The following is a 23,592-nucleotide window of genomic DNA, read 5'->3' as shown; positions in this document are numbered from 1 at the left end:
GTGGTGTGGGTGCAGGTAGGAGGGGGCGTACTGGCTGGGCGGGAGGGCGTGTGTCCGGGAGGCTTCCAACTGGGCCATTTCTGCCAAGCCCGCGGGCGGGTGGGCAGGAAGCGCGGCCGTGGCGGAGAGGGTCCCGCGTGTGAGAGGCACGGATGTCCGGGCCTGAGTTTGGAGAGGCCGCAAGAGTGCAGTGCGCCAACGGAGAGGAAGGCGGTCAAGGGCTGCCAGAGGGACGGGTGCGTTAGTGGGGCGGGCCAAAAGGCTGGCTTGTCAGGAGTGGGATTCGAACCCACGCCTCCAGGGGAGACTGCGACCTGAACGCAGCGCCTTAGACCGCTCGGCCATCCTGACGGCGGGCCGGAGCGGGCGCGTCGCCGCTCGGCTGGCTGGGACCCGCCGCGACGCCAACAGCGGTGCCCTTGGCTGGACGCGGTGCTCCGCGCCAGGCGGGCGGCCGTCTGGCTGAGCAACGCACCGGGCGCGCGGTGGCCGACGGCGAGCGAGGCCTGCCGACGCGCCTGGCTCCGGCGCGGTGGCGGCCTCGCCCACCCCTGGCCCCGGACCGCGCCCGGCCGCGTCGGGCCAGCGCGTGCCGGCAGCACCCTCCCGCGCCTCTCTTCGCCGGACGGGGCACGGCGCACGCCCAGGCCCTCCTCGAAGCCTCGCTTGGCCTGTCGGGCCCCCTGCACCCGGCGCGATCCCCGCGTTGGAGGCAACAGGCAGCGCGCACTGGCAGGTGTCAGCGCCACGCGGGTCCGCGTCCCTGTCGGGGCCGGGGGCTGCTGCTTTGGACGACGCGGTTGGTTTGGTGTCGGGTCGGGTCGGGCACGCGCCCGGCGCCCGTGGTGGGCAGAGGGCAGAGGGAGGCGCCGGCAGGCAGCCCAGAGCGGCCGGGCGCCCCAGCGGTCGCCGCCGTCCTCGTTAGTATAGTGGTGAGTATCCCCGCCTGTCACGCGGGAGACCGGGGTTCGATTCCCCGACGGGGAGGTAGCACGCCCTCTTTTTGATGGCCGGCGCCGCGCTCGGTCCTGCCGCCCGGCCCCCAAGGGCCCTTCTCCTCCCGTCGCCGTCCGCCCTCCAGCGAGGCCAGCGCGTGCCTAGCCTGCCCGCCCTGCACCCCCTGCAGCCCTCCAGCCCTTCCTCCTCGCCGGGCGCTCGGTCGCCACGGCGAGCCAGGGCCTCCTCTCGACCCCACAACCGCCCGACGACATCGCGGCCCGTCCGAAGGGGCGGCCTCACTGGGCTCCTTGCGGAGCGCCGCACAGCCGCGCAGCTCTGCACAGCGGGCGGGCCGGGTGGGTGGCGGATGAGCGCCGTCCCCTGTCGGTGCGGGAGGCGGCCTGGCCCCGCGCCGGGGGGAGAAGGGCCTTGGGGAGCCAGGTGCTGGAGGACGCGTCCCCCGGGGTGGGGGTGAGGGCGGGGGCGGGGGGTGGCCCGCGGCGTGAAGCCGAGGCCCCGGGAGCAGCAAGGCAGCGAGAGCGCCCCCCTGAGGCGGTCGGGCCGGTGGACTAGGGCAGCTGCGGAGGGCTGGCGCGGCTGGGGCTCCGGGCGGTCGTTGGTGTCGCCTGTGGCAGCACGGAGCTGCCGGCTGGCGGGGCGTCGGGGCAGGGCTGCTCCAGGCGGCGGAGGCGGAGGAGGGGGAGGAGGGGGAGGAGGACCAGGAGGAGGAGGAGGAGGGACAGGAGGAGGAGGAGGAGGACGAGGAGGAGGAGACGGCGGCCGAGGCGGCGGCGAGAGTGCGGTCGGGCGAGCCCGGGGCCGGCGTCTGCGGGCGGCCCGGGCTGTGCAGCGTTGGTGGTATAGTGGTGAGCATAGCTGCCTTCCAAGCAGTTGACCCGGGTTCGATTCCCGGCCAACGCAGTGGGCCGACCTTTTGCCGAGCTCCGCGGGCCTCGGGCCCCGGGCCTGGGAGGGAGAGCCGGGAGCGGGGAGCTAGCTGGCCCTTCGCGGCTTTTCGCGTGTGTGCGAGAAGCAGGCGCGCAGTGTTTTGCGGCTGCGGCCAGCAGGAAGAACGCGAGGGCACGTGCACTGCCAGGAGCGGCGCGGGGACTGGACTTGGGGAAGCCGGGTCTTGGCGCCGAGGTGGCGCGGCGCGGGCGCTATGGGGCGAGGAGCAGCGAGTGGCAGGCCTGGCGCTCCCTGGTGGTCTAGTGGTTAGGATTCGGCGCTCTCACCGCCGCGGCCCGGGTTCGATTCCCGGTCAGGGAAGCCCTTCTTCTGCCTCTCGGCCTCCCACCGTCCCGCGCCCCCTTTTAGCCAGCCCACGCTTGCTCCGCCGCCTCGGAGCCCCGCCAGCAGCCGCCCGCCACCGTCCACCTCCAGCCCAAGCCCTGCCACGCAACCCTTTTGGCCGCACTGGAGCGCTCGCCCACGCCAGGCCCTCCACATCCCGCCTCCTCCTTCTCGGACCCTTGCCTCAGCCCCAAACACGACGGCCCGGGGCAGCCTCTCTCCCCGCCGAGGCTGTGGCCACGAGCAAACGCCCCCACCTGCGTTTGGACTCTCCGGCAGCACGACTTCTGCCACGACGCATCTCACCGCTGACGACCCATCCCGTCTTCCTTCCTGAGGGGCTGGTGTTGGTGCTGCTGCTGCTGCTGCCTCCGCTGCCCCTGGTGGCGGAGGTGGCAGTCCTGGTGCGGTGCTGGGGCTGGAGCCGCTGCTGCTGCTGCTGCTGCTGCTGCTGTTTGTGGTAAAGGTGGTGGTGGTGGCGGCAGTGGTGGTGATGACAGTGCGGGTGGGGCGGGGGGGTGATGGCAGTGCAGGTGGGGATGGAGGTGGGGGTGGGGGTGCGGATGGCGGTGGGGGGGGTCGGCATGGAGGGGTGGGGGTGGAGGGTCCTATTGAGTGCCAGCACCTGCGACGCGGATCCATCGGGAAGGTGCAGGAGAGGGATCTCCATCTCCAAGTCGGGCCACTTGCAGGGACTCCGGCCGCTTCCTCGTGGGCCAGGTCCTGGACTGCCTGTGACTCCCGTGGCCCGGTGGTGGGCTCCAAGGGCGTCCTGGTCTTGAGCGGGCCATGGGAGCAGAGAGGCGGACCAAGGCACCCCGGAGGCAGAGATGTGAAAATGAATCCAAACACGTGCCAGGAGTTACACCGCCAGGCAGTGGAAGTCAGAGCGCAGGCAGATACCGGAGGTCAGCCGTGAAGACGGAGCCAAGCAGGTGGGATGCGGTGGAAGCAGATGCGTGACAGGGTGGACCACCAGCTAATATCGCATTCCAGGTGCGTGACCAACGCTCTCAACCCTATCACAGTGAGGCAAGAATGTGACCGTGCATACGTCCCTCCCTCCCCCAGAGCAAAGACACACACCCACGTGCGCGCGCGCACACATACACCGCTCCCCTAGACATGACTTCTCATGGTTTCCCATTCTCACCGTTCCTGTCTGTCTATCCAGGATATGCGCTGTCCTCCTTCGCAGCCCGTCCTCACCTTCTCCTAAGGATTCTCCCCAAGGTAAGTCCTCAGTCCCCATTCAGCCCAAGCTTGGGCACCTCTGTCGCCAAAGGCTTTAACGTCTGCTCACAGATTGTTTCCTTCAGAGGCAAACGGGACAGCCGGTGACGTGCACCGACCTGCCGTGGTGGTGTCACACTCGGTGCATTTGGACAACTGCAGGTCCCCTGTGGAAAGGAGCGAGAGTGGGCAGATGGGGCTTCCCATCACTGCAGGAAGTTTCCTCGGTGGCCTTGCTGGTACCTTGGGGCTGTGTGACAGTGCGGGAGGAAGGTGTTCGTGGCCGTTGGTGGTGGTCACCCCATGTGGATTAGGGAACGGAGCAAAACAGCCCTGTGGAGAGAGGGTGGTGGTGAGCCGCTTGCTGGGAGGTGGGAGGAAGGGCCTGGGGTGTCTGGCTGGAGCAGGGGCGGGCACGGAGGTATTGGGCTTGCAGGGACCTGGCCGGGAGAGCTGCTGGCCACTCAGGCAGAGGCTCTGCAGAAGCTTGGGACGGTGGTGGCACCGGTGCTGGTACGTGTGTGCGGGTAGGTCAGATCTGGGGTACGGGGGGAGCTGGAGTAGCAGGGGGTCTGAGGAGCGCTGGCGGAAGGGAGACTTCCAGGCAGGGCATGTGAGAGTCGGGCCTGGGGTACAAGGGTATGGTGCGGGGTAGAGTGGGCCGAGCCTGCCGGCTAGGAGGAAGGGCGGGTGGCAAGCCGGGTATGTGAGTGGGCTGTGGTGCGAGGAGGATGGTGGGAGAGGACGCCATCGGGGCAGGGTGGTGGGTGAGCTTGCCAGACTGGTGCGCTGTGCTGCAAGGCGGTCAGGCGAACCACTGGGCTGGGACTGGGGGCGGTGGGTAAGAAGCAGGCAAGAGAGAAACAGAAACGCAGGATGCGAAAGGGGCGAGGTGCGGTCCGAATGGGGTGGGGGCGTTCTACTGCCCCAGAGACATAAATCGCCTGTCATCAAGAGAAAACATCCAGTCTCATGTGAGTGTGATTGCGTGGGGCTGGGGGTGGGGGTGGGGGTGAGGGTGGAGGTTCAGATTTCAAGAGGCCAAAGGAGAGCTTCCATATGATCCAGCAGTCCCATTCCTGGGTACGTGCCCGGAAAAGACGAAACTCTAATGCCAAACGATACGCGTACCTCCATGTTCGCAGCAGCATTATTTGCAATAGCCAAGGTGGAAAGTACACAACCGCCCACCAACAGACGGCTGGCACAAGATGTGGTATCTGTGTAGCATGGATTATTTCTCAGCCATGAGGAAAAAGAATGAAATATTGCCATTAGCCACCACAAGGATGGTCCCAGAGACTACTAGACTTAGCGAAAGACGTCCGACAGAAAAGGACAAGATATGTGGAAACTAAAACCTATTCCACATGAATCTATGTGCGAAACAGACTCACAGACATAGAAAACCAAATGATGGTTCCCCAAGGGGAAAGGGAGAAGTGGAGTCATAAATCAGAAGCTGAAAGGAATGGATACACACTACTATGTGTGAGGGAGAAAGCAGCAAGGATATACAGAATAACTCGGGGAATAATATTCACTATCTTCTAGCAAACTGCACTAGAAATCAAGCCGAAAAAAATATTAGCCATGGAAAATAGTCTCCCTTTGCTGTGCATCTGAAATTCACACGATATTGTTCATCAGCTGTGCTCCCCAAGCACAAGTACATAGAAGTAAATCACTAATCACTTAGAGAGAGAGAGAGAGAGAGATCAGTGACGAAATACAGAAAGAGGAGAAAGACGAGCTATCATATGATCCAGCAGTCCCAATCCTCGGGACACACCCGGGAAAGAGAGAAACTATACCTTGAAAAGAGACATGAACCCCCATGTTCACAGCAGCACTATGTGCTATAGCCAAGACATGGAAAACGTACTGTGGAATATTACTCAGCCATCAAAAAAGAATGAAATAGTGCCATGTGCAGCAAAAAGGATGGACCTAGAGAAGATTACACTTAGTGAAGTAAGTCCAACAGCGAGGGAGAGAGATATGTGGAATCTAAACAATAATACCAATGAATCTATGTGCAAAACAGAAACAGAGTCACAGACGTAGAACACAAACTGATGCTTACCCAAGGCGAAAGGGAGGAGTGGAAGAATAAGTTGGGAGCTGCGATGAACAGACACACCATACAATATAGAAAAGAGATCAAGTAACGAGGATATAGAGAATAGCACAGGGAATGAGAGTCAGTATCTTCTGGTACCCCATTATGGAAATAAACCTGAAAATACATCATCTATGGAAAATAGTATCTCCCTGCTGTGCACCTGAAACTAACACACTATTGTCAATCAACTATACTTCCACTACTGCAGCTACTACTCTACAGAAAGGAAGGAAGGAAGGAAGGACGGAAGGACGGAAGGAAGGAATGTAGGGAGCGAGGAAGGGGTGGAGGGAGGGAGGAAGGAAGAAGCAAAGAAGGAAAGACAAATGAAAGAAAGAAAAACCAAGCAAGCAGCAAAGGAAGAAGCAAGCAAGCAAGAAAGAAGGAAGGAAGGATAGAAGCAAGAAATAAAGGAAGGAAGGAAGGAAGAAGGAAGGAAGGAAAGGAAATGAAAGAAAGAAAAAGCAAGCAAGGAAGAAGCGAAGAAAGAAAAAAGAAAGAAGGACAGGTGAGCTGTCATATGATCTAGCAATCCCAATCCTCAGTACACATCTGGAAAAGACAAAAGCTCCTAATTTGAAAAGATGCATGCACCCTCATGTTCATAGCAGCACTGTGTGCCATAGCCAAGACGTGGAAAACACCCAAGTGCTCATCAACAGACGGCAGTCGCAAGAAGATGTGCTGTACGTGCACGCCAGTGTTCACTGCAGCACTATTTACAAGAGCCGGGACGTGGAAGCAACCTAAATGTCCATCAACAGGTGAATGGGTAAAGAAGATGTGGTACATATACGCGATTGAATATTACTCAGCTGTAAAAAGGAACGCAGTTGGGACATTTGTCGAGACATGGATGGACCTAGAGACTGTCATACAGAGTGAAGTGAGTCAGAAAGAGAAAAACAAATATCGTGTGTTAACACATGTAAACGGAATAAAGAAAAACGGTACCAATCAACCGGTTTGCAAGGCAGAAATAGAGACACAGATGTAGAGAACAGACATATAGACACCAAGTGGGGAAAGGGGGGCGGGGGGTTGTGGTGGGATGAACTGGCAGGTTGGGATTGCCATATATACATTACTAATAAGAAAAGAAGTATCAAATTGTACACTTTCAATATATGCAGTTTATCGTATGTCCATTGTATCTCAGTAAAAGCTCTTAAGGAAGAAAGAAAAAGAAGATGTGCTGCATGTGTAGTATGCAACATTCCTCAGCCATAGAAAGCAATGAAACCTTGCCATTTGGCGCAACCTGGATGGTCCTAGAGAATATTACACTTAGTAAAGTAAGTCTGACTGAGGATAAAGGTACGTGGAATCTAAAAACTGCAACGAAGTGAACCTTTGTGCAAAACAAAGAGAGACTCACAGACGTAGAAAACACACGTGTGGTTACCCAAGGGGAAAGTGTAGGGGAGGGACATATTTGGAGGTGGGGTTGGGGTTAAAGGAGAGGCAACAGTATCCCTAAAGCAGAGAAGCAGCAAGGATTTTACTGCCTAGCACCGGGAACTAGCTTCATATCTCCTAAGAAACCGTACTGGAAAATAACCTGAAAAAGCACATTTCACTGAATCGCTTCGCTGTACACCTGACACGAACACAGTATTGTAAATCAACTCTACTTCTACTTAGCTAGGACACAAACAAACAAACACAAACAATCCAAACAGATAAAGGAGGCCACCGGGAGAAATGCAAGAGTAGGATCTTTGACAACGTAGGAATTGGAAAGGATCAGGGAAGGAGTGGGGAGATAGGGGGTGGGGTGGGGGTGTTGGGTGGAGTAGCGGTGGTGGTGAGGGCGCGGCCTGAGGTGGTGGTGCTGTCCGGAGCGGCCATGATGCTGTCGGTAGGAGGAGAGGTTCAGGGGAGGGGGGGTGGTCGTGGGGGTGGTGACGGTGGTGGTGGTACTAGTGGTGGAGGAGTGGGCGGTGTTGGAAACATATTTCTGCTGAGGGACAAAACATGAATACAGAGTGCGGTTTGCCATGGCATCGTGGACTTCTCTGGAACTCCTCGTGCAAGACAATGCTTCGGGGACTCTCTAGGACAATGGGCTGTATCACTGCCCGAGGTGGCACCTTCCTTGCTGCTGGTTGTGCAAACACGGTATCGTTTTCGGAGTGTGGCAGAGGGAGCCAGAGAGCTTGGAGAGGTGGTGAAAGGTGAAGAGATGGGGCGCGCCGGTGCTAGTGTGGGGTATTGCTTACGGGGCAAGGAGTGACGCAAGTGTGGGGTCAGGGTGAGGAAGAGCACAAGCCCAAGCAAGGTGTCCGGGCGCTAGAGTGGCAGAGCGCGCGAGGTGTCAGGTGGTGGAGGCTATGGCTCCGCAGTGTGTGTCGGGTGGGGGGGGCGTCCGCGTGGGAAGGACAGGCCGGCAGGTGCGGTGGAGAGCTGCGGGTGGGAGCGAGCTGTGGCAGGCCCGGTGCCTTGGGCGTGGGAGCGGGGACGCCTAGCTCCGCTTTGGGGCTGCGGGAACCAAAAGGCGACGCTGCGGCTGCATGGGCCGGGAATCGAACCCGGGCCTCCCGCGTGGCAGGCGAGAATTCTACCACTGAACCACCCACGCACCGAGGGCACCCGGCGCCCGATGCTGCCCCAGCGCTGCTCGCAGCCAAGAGCCCGATACTGGGCGCCGCTCGCCCGAGGGCCTCTGCTCCGTTTGCGCAGGAGGCCGACGGCCCACCCCAGTGACAGGCTCCGGGCACGTGGGCGACCCCAGGGCGCCAGGCGGTCGAGAGGACAGAGGGACGGAGGGACGCAGGCGGGCTCGGCCCATCCTGCGCTTTCTCTGCCGTCCACGGCCGCCGCGAGGCTGTCGCTGTCGCCAGAGGAAGCCAGGAGCGGAAGCAGCCCGACCCGCGCCCGAATCGCAGGCAGGGCCGGCGAGGCGAGGCGAGGCGAGGCGCGGCGGCTGCGGCTGAGGGCCGAGTTTCGTCTCGGTGACCGCCAGGTCCCGACCCCAAGTCCCTCTGGCGGCTGGCTTTCTTGCCGCTGCGGGGCGGGCGAGGGCGGCCAGGGGTGGGGGTGGGATGGGAGTGGGGCAGGCATCGGAGCTCGCGCGGGGCCGGGGTCGGGGCCGCGAGCGCCGGAGATGGACCCCCGGGAGCGCCGCCGCCACCGAGCAGACGCTCAGGCCCAAGGACCACAGGTGCCTGGGCCTCGCTGCTGCGCTCTGGCCCAGCCCTCTCCCGAGGGGTCCCGCTCTGAGGCGTTGGTCGTGAGAGGAGCGACGCGCCAGGGTGCGGTTAGGTCCGGCCGGGGCAGCGGCTTCCCCGGGCAACGTGCGCTGTGGCGCCCAAGGGGGTGGCCCGGGCTGAGGGCCGGACGTCTGTGGGCGGGTGACGGGGCGTCCAGGGCGCGCGCTCTCTCCTCGCTGGAGCACTCTTCCCGGGAGCGACTCCTGCACCAGGCCTCCTGCAGGGAGGGCCCGGTGGTCCCTGGCCCAGCAGGAAGCTGGGCTGCCTGCGTGCTGGGAGGCAGGCAGCTGTGGCCCAGCCGAGGCCCCAAGGCCAATACGCACCGAGGGCACGCACCCCAGGCCGGCAAGACGGCGTCGGCCACCTCCGCGTGGCTGTGGGGGGAATGGAATGGGCAGGCGGGCCGGCGGGGCTGGCGCAAGGGACAGGATGTTGGACGGAGGGAGAGCTGCTGGTGGCGGACGTGGCAGCAAGGCTGTGAGAGTGAGCCCGCTGTTCACCAGGCAGAAGTCGGGCAGGCGGAAGGCGGGTGAAGAGTCGAGGGCTTTGCAACCGCGTCTGGTGTGTGTGTGGCGGTGGCGGGGTGCAGCGGGTGCAGTGGGAGTGGGAGCGAGGGACGGAGGGCGGAAGGAAGGAAGGGAGGGAGGGAAGGAGAAAAACTAGCAGCAGCAGCAGCAGCAGCCGCAGCAGCAAGCAAGCAGGTGAGGAAAGATGTGGTGCGAAGGACTGAAGGTTGGTGGTGTGGGTGCAGGTAGGAGGGGGCGTACTGGCTGGGCGGGAGGGCGTGTGTCCGGGAGGCTTCCAACTGGGCCATTTCTGCCAAGCCCGCGGGCGGGTGGGCAGGAAGCGCGGCCGTGGCGGAGAGGGTCCCGCGTGTGAGAGGCACGGATGTCCGGGCCTGAGTTTGGAGAGGCCGCAAGAGTGCAGTGCGCCAACGGAGAGGAAGGCGGTCAAGGGCTGCCAGAGGGACGGGTGCGTTAGTGGGGCGGGCCAAAAGGCTGGCTTGTCAGGAGTGGGATTCGAACCCACGCCTCCAGGGGAGACTGCGACCTGAACGCAGCGCCTTAGACCGCTCGGCCATCCTGACGGCGGGCCGGAGCGGGCGCGTCGCCGCTCGGCTGGCTGGGACCCGCCGCGACGCCAACAGCGGTGCCCTTGGCTGGACGCGGTGCTCCGCGCCAGGCGGGCGGCCGTCTGGCTGAGCAACGCACCGGGCGCGCGGTGGCCGACGGCGAGCGAGGCCTGCCGACGCGCCTGGCTCCGGCGCGGTGGCGGCCTCGCCCACCCCTGGCCCCGGACCGCGCCCGGCCGCGTCGGGCCAGCGCGTGCCGGCAGCACCCTCCCGCGCCTCTCTTCGCCGGACGGGGCACGGCGCACGCCCAGGCCCTCCTCGAAGCCTCGCTTGGCCTGTCGGGCCCCCTGCACCCGGCGCGATCCCCGCGTTGGAGGCAACAGGCAGCGCGCACTGGCAGGTGTCAGCGCCACGCGGGTCCGCGTCCCTGTCGGGGCCGGGGGCTGCTGCTTTGGACGACGCGGTTGGTTTGGTGTCGGGTCGGGTCGGGCACGCGCCCGGCGCCCGTGGTGGGCAGAGGGCAGAGGGAGGCGCCGGCAGGCAGCCCAGAGCGGCCGGGCGCCCCAGCGGTCGCCGCCGTCCTCGTTAGTATAGTGGTGAGTATCCCCGCCTGTCACGCGGGAGACCGGGGTTCGATTCCCCGACGGGGAGGCAGCACGCCCTCTTTTTGATGGCCGGCGCCGCGCTCGGTCCTGCCGCCCGGCCCCCAAGGGCCCTTCTCCTCCCGTCGCCGTCCGCCCTCCAGCGAGGCCAGCGCGTGCCTAGCCTGCCCGCCCGGCACCCCCTGCAGCCCTCCAGCCCTTCCTCCTCGCCGGGCGCTCGGTCGCCACGGCGAGCCAGGGCCTCCTCTCGACCCCACAACCGCCCGACGACATCGCGGCCCGTCCGAAGGGGCGGCCTCACTGGGCTCCTTGCGGAGCGCCGCACAGCCGCGCAGCTCTGCACAGCGGGCGGGCCGGGTGGGTGGCGGATGAGCGCCGTCCCCTGTCGGTGCGGGAGGCGGCCTGGCCCCGCGCCGGGGGGAGAAGGGCCTTGGGGAGCCAGGTGCTGGAGGACGCGTCCCCCGGGGTGGGGGTGAGGGCGGGGGCGGGGGGTGGCCCGCGGCGTGAAGCCGAGGCCCCGGGAGCAGCAAGGCAGCGAGAGCGCCCCCCTGAGGCGGTCGGGCCGGTGGACTAGGGCAGCTGCGGAGGGCTGGCGCGGCTGGGGCTCCGGGCGGTCGTTGGTGTCGCCTGTGGCAGCACGGAGCTGCCGGCTGGCGGGGCGTCGGGGCAGGGCTGCTCCAGGCGGCGGAGGCGGAGGAGGGGGAGGAGGGGGAGGAGGACCAGGAGGAGGAGGAGGAGGGACAGGAGGAGGAGGAGGAGGACGAGGAGGAGGAGACGGCGGCCGAGGCGGCGGCGAGAGTGCGGTCGGGCGAGCCCGGGGCCGGCGTCTGCGGGCGGCCCGGGCTGTGCAGCGTTGGTGGTATAGTGGTGAGCATAGCTGCCTTCCAAGCAGTTGACCCGGGTTCGATTCCCGGCCAACGCAGTGGGCCGACCTTTTGCCGAGCTCCGCGGGCCTCGGGCCCCGGGCCTGGGAGGGAGAGCCGGGAGCGGGGAGCTAGCTGGCCCTTCGCGGCTTTTCGCGTGTGTGCGAGAAGCAGGCGCGCAGTGTTTTGCGGCTGCGGCCAGCAGGAAGAACGCGAGGGCACGTGCACTGCCAGGAGCGGCGCGGGGACTGGACTTGGGGAAGCCGGGTCTTGGCGCCGAGGTGGCGCGGCGCGGGCGCTATGGGGCGAGGAGCAGCGAATGGCAGGCCTGGCGCTCCCTGGTGGTCTAGTGGTTAGGATTCGGCGCTCTCACCGCCGCGGCCCGGGTTCGATTCCCGGTCAGGGAAGCCCTTCTTCTGCCTCTCGGCCTCCCACCGTCCCGCGCCCCCTTTTAGCCAGCCCACGCTTGCTCCGCCGCCTCGGAGCCCCGCCAGCAGCCGCCCGCCACCGTCCACCTCCAGCCCAAGCCCTGCCACGCAACCCTTTTGGCCGCACTGGAGCGCTCGCCCACGCCAGGCCCTCCACATCCCGCCTCCTCCTTCTCGGACCCTTGCCTCAGCCCCAAACACGACGGCCCGGGGCAGCCTCTCTCCCCGCCGAGGCTGTGGCCACGAGCAAACGCCCCCACCTGCGTTTGGACTCTCCGGCAGCACGACTTCTGCCACGACGCATCTCACCGCTGACGACCCATCCCGTCTTCCTTCCTGAGGGGCTGGTGTTGGTGCTGCTGCTGCTGCTGCCTCCGCTGCCCCTGGTGGCGGAGGTGGCAGTCCTGGTGCGGTGCTGGGGCTGGAGCCGCTGCTGCTGCTGCTGCTGCTGCTGCTGTTTGTGGTAAAGGTGGTGGTGGTGGCGGCAGTGGTGGTGATGACAGTGCGGGTGGGGCGGGGGGGTGATGGCAGTGCAGGTGGGGATGGAGGTGGGGGTGGGGGTGCGGATGGCGGTGGGGGGGGTCGGCATGGAGGGGTGGGGGTGGAGGGTCCTATTGAGTGCCAGCACCTGCGACGCGGATCCATCGGGAAGGTGCAGGAGAGGGATCTCCATCTCCAAGTCGGGCCACTTGCAGGGACTCCGGCCGCTTCCTCGTGGGCCAGGTCCTGGACTGCCTGTGACTCCCGTGGCCCGGTGGTGGGCTCCAAGGGCGTCCTGGTCTTGAGCGGGCCATGGGAGCAGAGAGGCGGACCAAGGCACCCCGGAGGCAGAGATGTGAAAATGAATCCAAACACGTGCCAGGAGTTACACCGCCAGGCAGTGGAAGTCAGAGCGCAGGCAGATACCGGAGGTCAGCCGTGAAGACGGAGCCAAGCAGGTGGGATGCGGTGGAAGCAGATGCGTGACAGGGTGGACCACCAGCTAATATCGCATTCCAGGTGCGTGACCAACGCTCTCAACCCTATCACAGTGAGGCAAGAATGTGACCGTGCATACGTCCCTCCCTCCCCCAGAGCAAAGACACACACCCACGTGCGCGCGCGCACACATACACCGCTCCCCTAGACATGACTTCTCATGGTTTCCCATTCTCACCGTTCCTGTCTGTCTATCCAGGATATGCGCTGTCCTCCTTCGCAGCCCGTCCTCACCTTCTCCTAAGGATTCTCCCCAAGGTAAGTCCTCAGTCCCCATTCAGCCCAAGCTTGGGCACCTCTGTCGCCAAAGGCTTTAACGTCTGCTCACAGATTGTTTCCTTCAGAGGCAAACGGGACAGCCGGTGACGTGCACCGACCTGCCGTGGTGGTGTCACACTCGGTGCATTTGGACAACTGCAGGTCCCCTGTGGAAAGGAGCGAGAGTGGGCAGATGGGGCTTCCCATCACTGCAGGAAGTTTCCTCGGTGGCCTTGCTGGTACCTTGGGGCTGTGTGACAGTGCGGGAGGAAGGTGTTCGTGGCCGTTGGTGGTGGTCACCCCATGTGGATTAGGGAACGGAGCAAAACAGCCCTGTGGAGAGAGGGTGGTGGTGAGCCGCTTGCTGGGAGGTGGGAGGAAGGGCCTGGGGTGTCTGGCTGGAGCAGGGGCGGGCACGGAGGTATTGGGCTTGCAGGGACCTGGCCGGGAGAGCTGCTGGCCACTCAGGCAGAGGCTCTGCAGAAGCTTGGGACGGTGGTGGCACCGGTGCTGGTACGTGTGTGCGGGTAGGTCAGATCTGGGGTACGGGGGGAGCTGGAGTAGCAGGGGGTCTGAGGAGCGCTGGCGGAAGGGAGACTTCCAGGCAGGGCGTGTGAGAGTCGGGCCTGGGGTACAAGGGTATGGTGCGGGGTAGAGTGGGCCGAGCCTGCCGGCTAGGAGGAAGGGCGGGTGGCAAGCCGGGTATGTGAGTGGGCTGTGGTGCGAGGAGGATGGTGGGAGAGGACGCCATCGGGGCAGGGTGGTGGGTGAGCTTGCCAGACTGGTGCGCTGTGCTGCAAGGCGGTCAGGCGAACCACTGGGCTGGGACTGGGGGCGGTGGGTAAGAAGCAGGCAAGAGAGAAACAGAAACGCAGGATGCGACAGGGGCGAGGTGTGGTCCGAATGGGGTGGGGGCGTTCTACTGCCCCAGAGACATAAATCGCCTGTCATCAAGAGAAAACATCCAGTCTCATGTGAGTGTGATTGCGTGGGGCTGGGGGTGGGGGTGGGGGTGGGGGTGGGGGTGAGGGTGGAGGTTCAGATTTCAAGAGGCCAAAGGAGAGCTTCCATATGATCCAGCAGTCCCATTCCTGGGTACGTGCCCGGAAAAGACGAAACTCTAATGCCAAACGATACGCGTACCTCCATGTTCGCAGCAGCATTATTTGCAATAGCCAAGGTGGAAAGTACACAACCGCCCACCAACAGACGGCTGGCACAAGATGTGGTATCTGTGTAGCATGGATTATTTCTCAGCCATGAGGAAAAAGAATGAAATATTGCCATTAGCCACCACAAGGATGGTCCCAGAGACTACTAGACTTAGCGAAAGACGTCCGACAGAAAAGGACAAGATATGTGGAAACTAAAACCTATTCCACATGAATCTATGTGCGAAACAGACTCACAGACATAGAAAACCAAATGATGGTTCCCCAAGGGGAAAGGGAGAAGTGGAGTCATAAATCAGAAGCTGAAAGGAATGGATACACACTACTATGTGTGAGGGAGAAAGCAGCAAGGATATACAGAATAACTCGGGGAATAATATTCACTATCTTCTAGCAAACTGCACTAGAAATCAAGCCGAAAAAATATTAGCCATGGAAAATAGTCTCCCTTTGCTGTGCATCTGAAATTCACACGATATTGTTCATCAGCTGTGCTCCCCAAGCACAAGTACATAGAAGTAAATCACTAATCACTTAGAGAGAGAGAGAGAGAGAGATCAGTGACGAAATACAGAAAGAGGAGAAAGACGAGCTATCATATGATCCAGCAGTCCCAATCCTCGGGACACACCCGGGAAAGAGAGAAACTATACCTTGAAAAGAGACATGAACCCCCATGTTCACAGCAGCACTATGTGCTATAGCCAAGACATGGAAAACGTACTGTGGAATATTACTCAGCCATCAAAAAAGAATGAAATAGTGCCATATGCAGCAAAAAGGATGGACCTAGAGAAGATTACACTTAGTGAAGTAAGTCCAACAGCGAGGGAGAGAGATATGTGGAATCTAAACAATAATACCAATGAATCTATGTGCAAAACAGAAACAGAGTCACAGACGTAGAACACAAACTGATGCTTACCCAAGGCGAAAGGGAGAAGTGGAAGAATAAGTTGGGAGCTGCGATGAACAGACACACCGTACAATATAGAAAAGAGATCAAGTAACGAGGATATAGAGAATAGCACAGGGAATGAGAGTCAGTATCTTCTGGTACCCCATTATGGAAATAAACCTGAAAATACATCATCTATGGAAAATAGTATCTCCCTGCTGTGCACCTGAAACTAACACACTATTGTCAATCAACTATACTTCCACTACTGCAGCTACTACTCTACAGAAAGGAAGGAAGGAAGGAAGGAAGGACGGAAGGACAGAAGGAAGGAATGTAGGGAGCGAGGAAGGGGTGGAGGGAGGGAGGAAGGAAGAAGCAAAGAAGGAAAGACAAATGAAAGAAAGAAAAACCAAGCAAGCAGCAAAGGAAGAAGCAAGCAAGCAAGGAAAGAAGGAAGGAAGGATAGAAGCATAAAATAAAGGAAGGAAGGAAGGAAGGAAAGGAAATGAAAGAAAGAAAAAGCAAGCAAGGAAGAAGCGAAGAAAGAAAAAAGAAAGAAGGACAGGTGAGCTGTCATATGATCTAGCAATCCCAATCCTCAGTACACATCTGGAAAAGACAAAAGCTCTAATTTGAAAAGATGCATGCACCCTCATGTTCATAGCAGCACTGTGTGCCATAGCCATGACGTGGAAAACACCCAAGTGCTCATCAACAGACGGCAGTCGCAAGAAGATGTGCTGTACGTGCACGCCAGTGTTCACTGCAGCACTATTTACAAGAGCCGGCACGTGGAAGCAACCTAAATGTCCATCAACAGGTGAATGGGTAAAGAAGATGTGGTACATATACGCGATTGAATATTACTCAGCTGTAAAAAGGAACGCAGTTGGGACATTTGTCGAGACATGGATGGACCTAGAGACTGTCATACAGAGTGAAGTGAGTCAGAAAGAGAAAAACAGATATCGTGTGTTAACACATGTAAGCAGAATAAAGAAAAACGGTACCCATCAACCGGTTTGCAAGGCAGAAATAGAGACACAGATGTAGAGAACAGACATATAGACACCAAGTGGGGAAAGGGGGGCGGGGGGTTGTGGTGGGATGAACTGGCAGGTTGGGATTGCCATATATACATTACTAATAAGAAAAGAAGTATCAAATTGTACACTTTCAATATATGCAGTTTATCGTATGTCCATTGTATCTCAGTAAAAGCTCTTAAGGAAGAAAGAAAAAGAAGATGTGCTGCATGTGTAGTATGCAACATTCCTCAGCCATAGAAAGCAATGAAACCTTGCCATTTGGCGCAACCTGGATGGTCCTAGAGAATATTACACTTAGTAAAGTAAGTCTGACTGAGAAGGATAAAGGTACGTGGAATCTAAAAACTGCAACGAAGTGAACCTTTGTGCAAAACAAAGAGAGACTCACAGACGTAGAAAACACACGTGTGGTTACCCAAGGGGAAAGTGTAGGGGAGGGACATATTTGGAGGTGGGGTTGGGTTAAAGGAGAGGCAACAGTATCCCTAAAGCAGAGAAGCAGCAAGGATTTTACTGCCTAGCACCAGGAACTAGCTTCATATCTCCTAAGAAACCGTACTGGAAAATAACCTGAAAAAGCACATTTCACTGAATCGCTTCGCTGTACACCTGACACGAACACAGTATTGTAAATCAACTCTACTTCTACTTAGCTAGGACACAAACAAACAAACACAAACAATCCAAACAGATCAAGGAGGCCACCGGGAGAAATGCAAGAGTAGGATCTTTGACAACGTAGGAATTGGAAAGGATCAGGGAAGGAGTGGGGAGATAGGGGGTGGGATGGGGGTGTTGGGTGGAGTAGCGGTGGTGGTGAGGGCGCGGCCTGAGGTGGTGGTGCTGTCCGGAGCAGCCATGATGCTGTCGGTAGGAGGAGAGGTTCAGGGGAGGGGGGGTGGTCGTGGGGGTGGTGATGGTGGTGGTGGTACTAGTGGTGGAGGAGTGGGCGGTGTTGGAAACATATTTCTGCTGAGGGACAAAACATGAATACAGAGTGCGGTTTGCCATGGCATCGTGGACTTCTCTGGAACTCCTCGTGCAAGACAATGCTTCGGGGACTCTCTAGGACAATGGGCTGTATCACTGCCCGAGGTGGCACCTTCCTTGCTGCTGGTTGTGCAAACACGGTATCGTTTTCGGAGTGTGGGCAGAGGGAGCCAGAGAGCTTGGAGAGGTGGTGAAAGGTGAAGAGATGGGGCGCGCCGGTGCTAGTGTGGGGTATTGCTTACGGGGCAAGGAGTGACGCAAGTGTGGGGTCAGGGTGAGGAAGAGCACAAGCCCAAGCAAGGTGTCCGGGCGCTAGAGTGGCGGAGCGCGCGAGGTGTCAGGTGGTGGAGGCTTGGCTCCACAGTGTGTGTCGGGTGGGGGGGCGTCCGCGTGGGAAGGACAGGCCGGCAGGTGCGGTGGAGAGCTGCGGGTGGGAGCGAGCTGTGGCAGGCCCGGTGCCTTGGGCGTGGGAGCGGGGACGCCTAGCTCCGCTTTGGGGCTGCGGGAACCAAAAGGCGACGCTGCGGCTGCATGGGCCGGGAATCGAACCCGGGCCTCCCGCGTGGCAGGCGAGAATTCTACCACTGAACCACCCATGCACCGAGGGCGCCTGGCGCCCGATGCTGCCCCAGCGCTGCTCGCAGCCAAGAGCCCGATACTGGGCGCCGCTCGCCCGAGGGCCTCTGCTCCGTTTGCGCAGGAGGCCGACGGCCCACCCCAGTGACAGGCTCCGGGCACGTGGGCGACCCCAGGGCGCCAGGTGGTCGAGAGGACAGAGGGACGGAGGGACGCAGGCGGGCTCGGCCCATCCTGCGCTTTCTCTGCCGTCCACGGCCGCCGCGAGGCTGTCGCTGTCGCCAGAGGAAGCCAGGAGCGGAAGCAGCCCGACCCGCGCCCGAATCGCAGGCAGGGCCGGCGAGGCGAGGCGAGGCGAGGCGCGGCGGCTGCGGCTGAGGGCCGAGTTTCGTCTCGGTGACCGCCAGGTCCCGACCCCAAGTCCCTCTGGCGGCTGGCTTTCTTGCCGCTGCGGGGCGGGCGAGGGCGGCCAGGGGTGGGGGTGGGATGGGAGTGGGGCAGGCATCGGAGCTCGCGCGGGGCCGGGGTCGGGGCCGCGAGCGCCGGAGATGGACCCCCGGGAGCGCCGCCGCCACCGAGCAGACGCTCAGGCCCAAGGACCACAGGTGCCTGGGCCTCGCTGCTGCGCTCTGGCCCAGCCCTCTCCCGAGGGGTCCCGCTCTGAGGCGTTGGTCGTGAGAGGAGCGACGCGCCAGGGTGCGGTTAGGTCCGGCCGGGGCAGCGGCTTCCCCGGGCAACGTGCGCTGTGGCGCCCAAGGGGGTGGCCCGGGCTGAGGGCCGGACGTCTGTGGGCGGGTGACGGGGCGTCCAGGGCGCGCGCTCTCTCCTCGCTGGAGCACTCTTCCCGGGAGCGACTCCTGCGCCAGGCCTCCTGCAGGGAGGGCCCGGTGGTCCCTGGCCCAGCAGGAAGCTGGGCTGCCTGCGTGCTGGGAGGCAGGCAGCTGTGGCCCAGCCGAGGCCCCAAGGCCAATACGCACCGAGGGCACGCACCCCAGGCCGGCAAGACGGCGTCGGCCACCTCCGCGTGGCTGTGGGGGGAATGGAATGGGCAGGCGGGCCGGCGGGGCTGGCGCAAGGGACAGGATGTTGGACGGAGGGAGAGCTGCTGGTGGCGGACGTGGCAGCAAGGCTGTGAGAGTGAGCCCGCTGTTCACCAGGCAGAAGTCGGGCAGGCGGAAGGCGGGTGAAGAGTCGAGGGCTTTGCACCCGCGTCTGGTGTGTGTGTGGCGGTGGCGGGGTGCAGCGGGTGCAGTGGGAGTGGGAGCGAGGGACGGAGGGCGGAAGGAAGGAAGGGAGGGAGGGAAGGAGAAAAACTAGCAGCAGCAGCAGCAGCAGCCGCAGCAGCAAGCAAGCAGGTGAGGAAAGATGTGGTGCGAAGGACTGAAGGTTGGTGGTGTGGGTGCAGGTAGGAGGGGGCGTACTGGCTGGGCGGGAGGGCGTGTGTCCGGGAGGCTTCCAACTGGGCCATTTCTGCCAAGCCCGCGGGCGGGTGGGCAGGAAGCGCGGCCGTGGCGGAGAGGGTCCCGCGTGTGAGAGGCACGGATGTCCGGGCCTGAGTTTGGAGAGGCCGCAAGAGTGCAGTGCGCCAACGGAGAGGAAGGCGGTCAAGGGCTGCCAGAGGGACGGGTGCGTTAGTGGGGCGGGCCAAAAGGCTGGCTTGTCAGGAGTGGGATTCGAACCCACGCCTCCAGGGGAGACTGCGACCTGAACGCAGCGCCTTAGACCGCTCGGCCATCCTGACGGCGGGCCGGAGCGGGCGCGTCGCCGCTCGGCTGGCTGGGACCCGCCGCGACGCCAACAGCGGTGCCCTTGGCTGGACGCGGTGCTCCGCGCCAGGCGGGCGGCCGTCTGGCTGAGCAACGCACCGGGCGCGCGGTGGCCGACGGCGAGCGAGGCCTGCCGACGCGCCTGGCTCCGGCGCGGTGGCGGCCTCGCCCACCCCTGGCCCCGGACCGCGCCCGGCCGCGTCGGGCCAGCGCGTGCCGGCAGCACCCTCCCGCGCCTCTCTTCGCCGGACGGGGCACGGCGCACGCCCAGGCCCTCCTCGAAGCCTCGCTTGGCCTGTCGGGCCCCCTGCACCCGGCGCGATCCCCGCGTTGGAGGCAACAGGCAGCGCGCACTGGCAGGTGTCAGCGCCACGCGGGTCCGCGTCCCTGTCGGGGCCGGGGGCTGCTGCTTTGGACGACGCGGTTGGTTTGGTGTCGGGTCGGGTCGGGCACGCGCCCGGCGCCCGTGGTGGGCAGAGGGCAGAGGGAGGCGCCGGCAGGCAGCCCAGAGCGGCCGGGCGCCCCAGCGGTCGCCGCCGTCCTCGTTAGTATAGTGGTGAGTATCCCCGCCTGTCACGCGGGAGACCGGGGTTCGATTCCCCGACGGGGAGGTAGCACGCCCTCTTTTTGATGGCCGGCGCCGCGCTCGGTCCTGCCGCCCGGCCCCCAAGGGCCCTTCTCCTCCCGTCGCCGTCCGCCCTCCAGCGAGGCCAGCGCGTGCCTAGCCTGCCCGCCCTGCACCCCCTGCAGCCCTCCAGCCCTTCCTCCTCGCCGGGCGCTCGGTCGCCACGGCGAGCCAGGGCCTCCTCTCGACCCCACAACCGCCCGACGACATCGCGGCCCGTCCGAAGGGCCGGCCTCACTGGGCTCCTTGCGGAGCGCCGCACAGCCGCGCAGCTCTGCACAGCGGGCGGGCCGGGTGGGTGGCGGATGAGCGCCGTCCCCTGTCGGTGCGGGAGGCGGCCTGGCCCCGCGCCGGGGGGAGAAGGGCCTTGGGGAGCCAGGTGCTGGAGGACGCGTCCCCCGGGGTGGGGGTGAGGGCGGGGGCGGGGGGTGGCCCGCGGCGTGAAGCCGAGGCCCCGGGAGCAGCAAGGCAGCGAGAGCGCCCCCCTGAGGCGGTCGGGCCGGTGGACTAGGGCAGCTGCGGAGGGCTGGCGCGGCTGGGGCTCCGGGCGGTCGTTGGTGTCGCCTGTGGCAGCACGGAGCTGCCGGCTGGCGGGGCGTCGGGGCAGGGCTGCTCCAGGCGGCGGAGGCGGAGGAGGGGGAGGAGGGGGAGGAGGACCAGGAGGAGGAGGAGGAGGGACAGGAGGAGGAGGAGGAGGACGAGGAGGAGGAGACGGCGGCCGAGGCGGCGGCGAGAGTGCGGTCGGGCGAGCCCGGGGCCGGCGTCTGCGGGCGGCCCGGGCTGTGCAGCGTTGATGGTATAGTGGTGAGCATAGCTGCCTTCCAAGCAGTTGACCCGGGTTCGATTCCCGGCCAACGCAGTGGGCCGACCTTTTGCCGAGCTCCGCGGGCCTCGGGCCCCGGGCCTGGGAGGGAGAGCCGGGAGCGGGGAGCTAGCTGGCCCTTCGCGGCTTTTCGCGTGTGTGCGAGAAGCAGGCGCGCAGTGTTTTGCGGCTGCGGCCAGCAGGAAGAACGCGAGGGCACGTGCACTGCCAGGAGCGGCGCGGGGACTGGACTTGGGGAAGCCGGGTCTTGGCGCCGAGGTGGCGCGGCGCGGGCGCTATGGGGCGAGGAGCAGCGAATGGCAGGCCTGGCGCTCCCTGGTGGTCTAGTGGTTAGGATTCGGCGCTCTCACCGCCGCGGCCCGGGTTCGATTCCCGGTCAGGGAAGCCCTTCTTCTGCCTCTCGGCCTCCCACCGTCCCGCGCCCCCTTTTAGCCAGCCCACGCTTGCTCCGCCGCCTCGGAGCCCCGCCAGCAGCCGCCCGCCACCGTCCACCTCCAGCCCAAGCCCTGCCACGCAACCCTTTTGGCCGCACTGGAGCGCTCGCCCACGCCAGGCCCTCCACATCCCGCCTCCTCCTTCTCGGACCCTTGCCTCAGCCCCAAACACGACGGCCCGGGGCAGCCTCTCTCCCCGCCGAGGCTGTGGCCACGAGCAAACGCCCCCACCTGCGTTTGGACTCTCCGGCAGCACGACTTCTGCCACGACGCATCTCACCGCTGACGACCCATCCCGTCTTCCTTCCTGAGGGGCTGGTGTTGGTGCTGCTACTGCTGCTGCCTCCGCTACCCCTGGTGGCGGCGGTGGCAGTCCTGGTGTGGTGCTGGGGCTGGAGCCGCTGCTGCTGCTGCTGCTGCTGTTTGTGGTAAAGGTGGTGGTGGTGGTGGCGGTGGCAATGCGGGTGGGGCGGGGGGGGTGATGGCAGTGCAGCAGTGCAGGTGGGGATGGGGGTGGGGGTGGGGGTGCGGATGGCGGTGGGGGGGGTCGGCATGGAGGGGTGGGGGTGGAGGGTCCCATTGAGTGCCAGCACCTGCGACGCGGATCCATCGGGAAGGTGCAGGAGAGGGATCTCCATCTCCAAGTCGGGCCACTTGCAGGGACTCCGGCCGCTTCCTCGTGGGCCAGGTCCTGGACTGCCTGTGACTCCCGTGGCCCGGTGGTGGGCTCCAAGGGCGTCCTGGTCTTGAGCGGGCCATGGGAGCAGAGAGGCGGACCAAGGCACCCCGGAGGCAGAGATGTGAAAATGAATCCAAACACGTGCCAGGAGTTACACCGCCAGGCAGTGGAAGTCAGAGCGCAGGCAGATACCGGAGGTCAGCCGTGAAGACGGAGCCAAGCAGGTGGGATGCGGCGGAAGCAGATGCGTGACAGGGTGGACCACCAGCTAATATCGCATTCCAGGTGCGTGACCAACGCTCTCAACCCTATCACAGTGAGGCAAGAATGTGACCGTGCATACGTCCCTCCCTCCCCCAGAGCAAAGACACACACCCACGTGCGCGCGCGCACACATACACCGCTCCCCTAGACATGACTTCTCATGGTTTCCCATTCTCACCGTTCCTGTCTGTCTATCCAGGATATGCGCTGTCCTCCTTCGCAGCCCGTCCTCACCTTCTCCTAAGGATTCTCCCCAAGGTAAGTCCTCAGTCCCCATTCAGCCCAAGCTTGGGCACCTCTGTCGCCAAAGGCTTTAACGTCTGCTCACAGATTGTTTCCTTCAGAGGCAAACGGGACAGCCGGTGACGTGCACCGACCTGCCGTGGTGGTGTCACACTCGGTGCATTTGGACAACTGCAGGTCCCCTGTGGAAAGGAGCGAGAGTGGGCAGATGGGGCTTCCCATCACTGCAGGAAGTTTCCTCGGTGGCCTTGCTGGTACCTTGGGGCTGTGTGACAGTGCGGGAGGAAGGTGTTCGTGGCCGTTGGTGGTGGTCACCCCATGTGGATTAGGGAACGGAGCAAAACAGCCCTGTGGAGAGAGGGTGGTGGTGAGCCGCTTGCTGGGAGGTGGGAGGAAGGGCCTGGGGTGTCTGGCTGGAGCAGGGGCGGGCACGGAGGTATTGGGCTTGCAGGGACCTGGCCGGGAGAGCTGCTGGCCACTCAGGCAGAGGCTCTGCAGAAGCTTGGGACGGTGGTGGCACCGGTGCTGGTACGTGTGTGCGGGTAGGTCAGATCTGGGGTACGGGGGGAGCTGGAGTAGCAGGGGGTCTGAGGAGCGCTGGCGGAAGGGAGACTTCCAGGCAGGGCGTGTGAGAGTCGGGCCTGGGGTACAAGGGTATGGTGCGGGGTAGAGTGGGCCGAGCCTGCCGGCTAGGAGGAAGGGCGGGTGGCAAGCCGGGTATGTGAGTGGGCTGTGGTGCGAGGAGGATGGTGGGAGAGGACGCCATCGGGGCAGGGTGGTGGGTGAGCTTGCCAGACTGGTGCGCTGTGCTGCAAGGCGGTCAGGCGAACCACTGGGCTGGGACTGGGGGCGGTGGGTAAGAAGCAGGCAAGAGAGAAACAGAAACGCAGGATGCGACAGGGGCGAGGTGTGGTCCGAATGGGGTGGGGGCGTTCTACTGCCCCAGAGACATAAATCGCCTGTCATCAAGAGAAAACATCCAGTCTCATGTGAGTGTGATTGCGTGGGGCTGGGGGTGGGGGTGGGGGTGGGGGTGGGGGTGAGGGTGGAGGTTCAGATTTCAAGAG

General features: G+C 63.0%; 14 non-coding genes across 14 annotated transcripts; 9 read left to right on the top strand and 5 right to left on the bottom strand.

Annotated features, from left to right (window-relative positions):
* Positions 1-268: 268 nt before the first annotated feature.
* TRNAL-CAG (transfer RNA leucine (anticodon CAG)) lies at positions 269-351 on the bottom strand. Its single transcript has one exon. It is a non-coding gene; the product is annotated as a tRNA-Leu (tRNA).
* A 564-nt stretch (positions 352-915) lies between these two features.
* TRNAD-GUC (transfer RNA aspartic acid (anticodon GUC)) lies at positions 916-987 on the top strand. The gene has a single exon. It is a non-coding gene; the product is annotated as a tRNA-Asp (tRNA).
* An 801-nt stretch (positions 988-1,788) lies between these two features.
* TRNAG-UCC (transfer RNA glycine (anticodon UCC)) lies at positions 1,789-1,860 on the top strand. The gene has a single exon. It is a non-coding gene; the product is annotated as a tRNA-Gly (tRNA).
* Positions 1,861-2,136: 276 nt separating this feature from the next.
* On the top strand, positions 2,137-2,208 carry TRNAE-CUC (transfer RNA glutamic acid (anticodon CUC)). Its single transcript has one exon. It is a non-coding gene; the product is annotated as a tRNA-Glu (tRNA).
* A 5,892-nt stretch (positions 2,209-8,100) lies between these two features.
* TRNAG-GCC (transfer RNA glycine (anticodon GCC)) lies at positions 8,101-8,171 on the bottom strand. Its single transcript has one exon. It is a non-coding gene; the product is annotated as a tRNA-Gly (tRNA).
* A 1,635-nt stretch (positions 8,172-9,806) lies between these two features.
* TRNAL-CAG (transfer RNA leucine (anticodon CAG)) lies at positions 9,807-9,889 on the bottom strand. Its single transcript has one exon. It is a non-coding gene; the product is annotated as a tRNA-Leu (tRNA).
* Positions 9,890-10,453: 564 nt separating this feature from the next.
* TRNAD-GUC (transfer RNA aspartic acid (anticodon GUC)) lies at positions 10,454-10,525 on the top strand. The gene has a single exon. It is a non-coding gene; the product is annotated as a tRNA-Asp (tRNA).
* Positions 10,526-11,326: 801 nt separating this feature from the next.
* Positions 11,327-11,398, top strand: TRNAG-UCC (transfer RNA glycine (anticodon UCC)). Its single transcript has one exon. It is a non-coding gene; the product is annotated as a tRNA-Gly (tRNA).
* A 276-nt stretch (positions 11,399-11,674) lies between these two features.
* Positions 11,675-11,746, top strand: TRNAE-CUC (transfer RNA glutamic acid (anticodon CUC)). Its single transcript has one exon. It is a non-coding gene; the product is annotated as a tRNA-Glu (tRNA).
* Positions 11,747-17,643: 5,897 nt separating this feature from the next.
* TRNAG-GCC (transfer RNA glycine (anticodon GCC)) lies at positions 17,644-17,714 on the bottom strand. Its single transcript has one exon. It is a non-coding gene; the product is annotated as a tRNA-Gly (tRNA).
* Positions 17,715-19,349: 1,635 nt separating this feature from the next.
* TRNAL-CAG (transfer RNA leucine (anticodon CAG)) lies at positions 19,350-19,432 on the bottom strand. Its single transcript has one exon. It is a non-coding gene; the product is annotated as a tRNA-Leu (tRNA).
* Positions 19,433-19,996: 564 nt separating this feature from the next.
* TRNAD-GUC (transfer RNA aspartic acid (anticodon GUC)) lies at positions 19,997-20,068 on the top strand. Its single transcript has one exon. It is a non-coding gene; the product is annotated as a tRNA-Asp (tRNA).
* Positions 20,069-20,869: 801 nt separating this feature from the next.
* On the top strand, positions 20,870-20,941 carry TRNAG-UCC (transfer RNA glycine (anticodon UCC)). The gene has a single exon. It is a non-coding gene; the product is annotated as a tRNA-Gly (tRNA).
* Positions 20,942-21,217: 276 nt separating this feature from the next.
* On the top strand, positions 21,218-21,289 carry TRNAE-CUC (transfer RNA glutamic acid (anticodon CUC)). The gene has a single exon. It is a non-coding gene; the product is annotated as a tRNA-Glu (tRNA).
* Positions 21,290-23,592: the final 2,303 nt, after the last annotated feature.

The sequence above is a fragment of the Hippopotamus amphibius genome, unplaced genomic scaffold, assembly GCF_030028045.1.
Source record: "Hippopotamus amphibius kiboko isolate mHipAmp2 unplaced genomic scaffold, mHipAmp2.hap2 scaffold_287, whole genome shotgun sequence".
Lineage (NCBI taxonomy): Eukaryota > Metazoa > Chordata > Mammalia > Artiodactyla > Hippopotamidae > Hippopotamus > Hippopotamus amphibius.
Note: the sequence above shows the minus strand (reverse complement) of the source record. Positions and strands in the feature narration are given on the sequence as shown.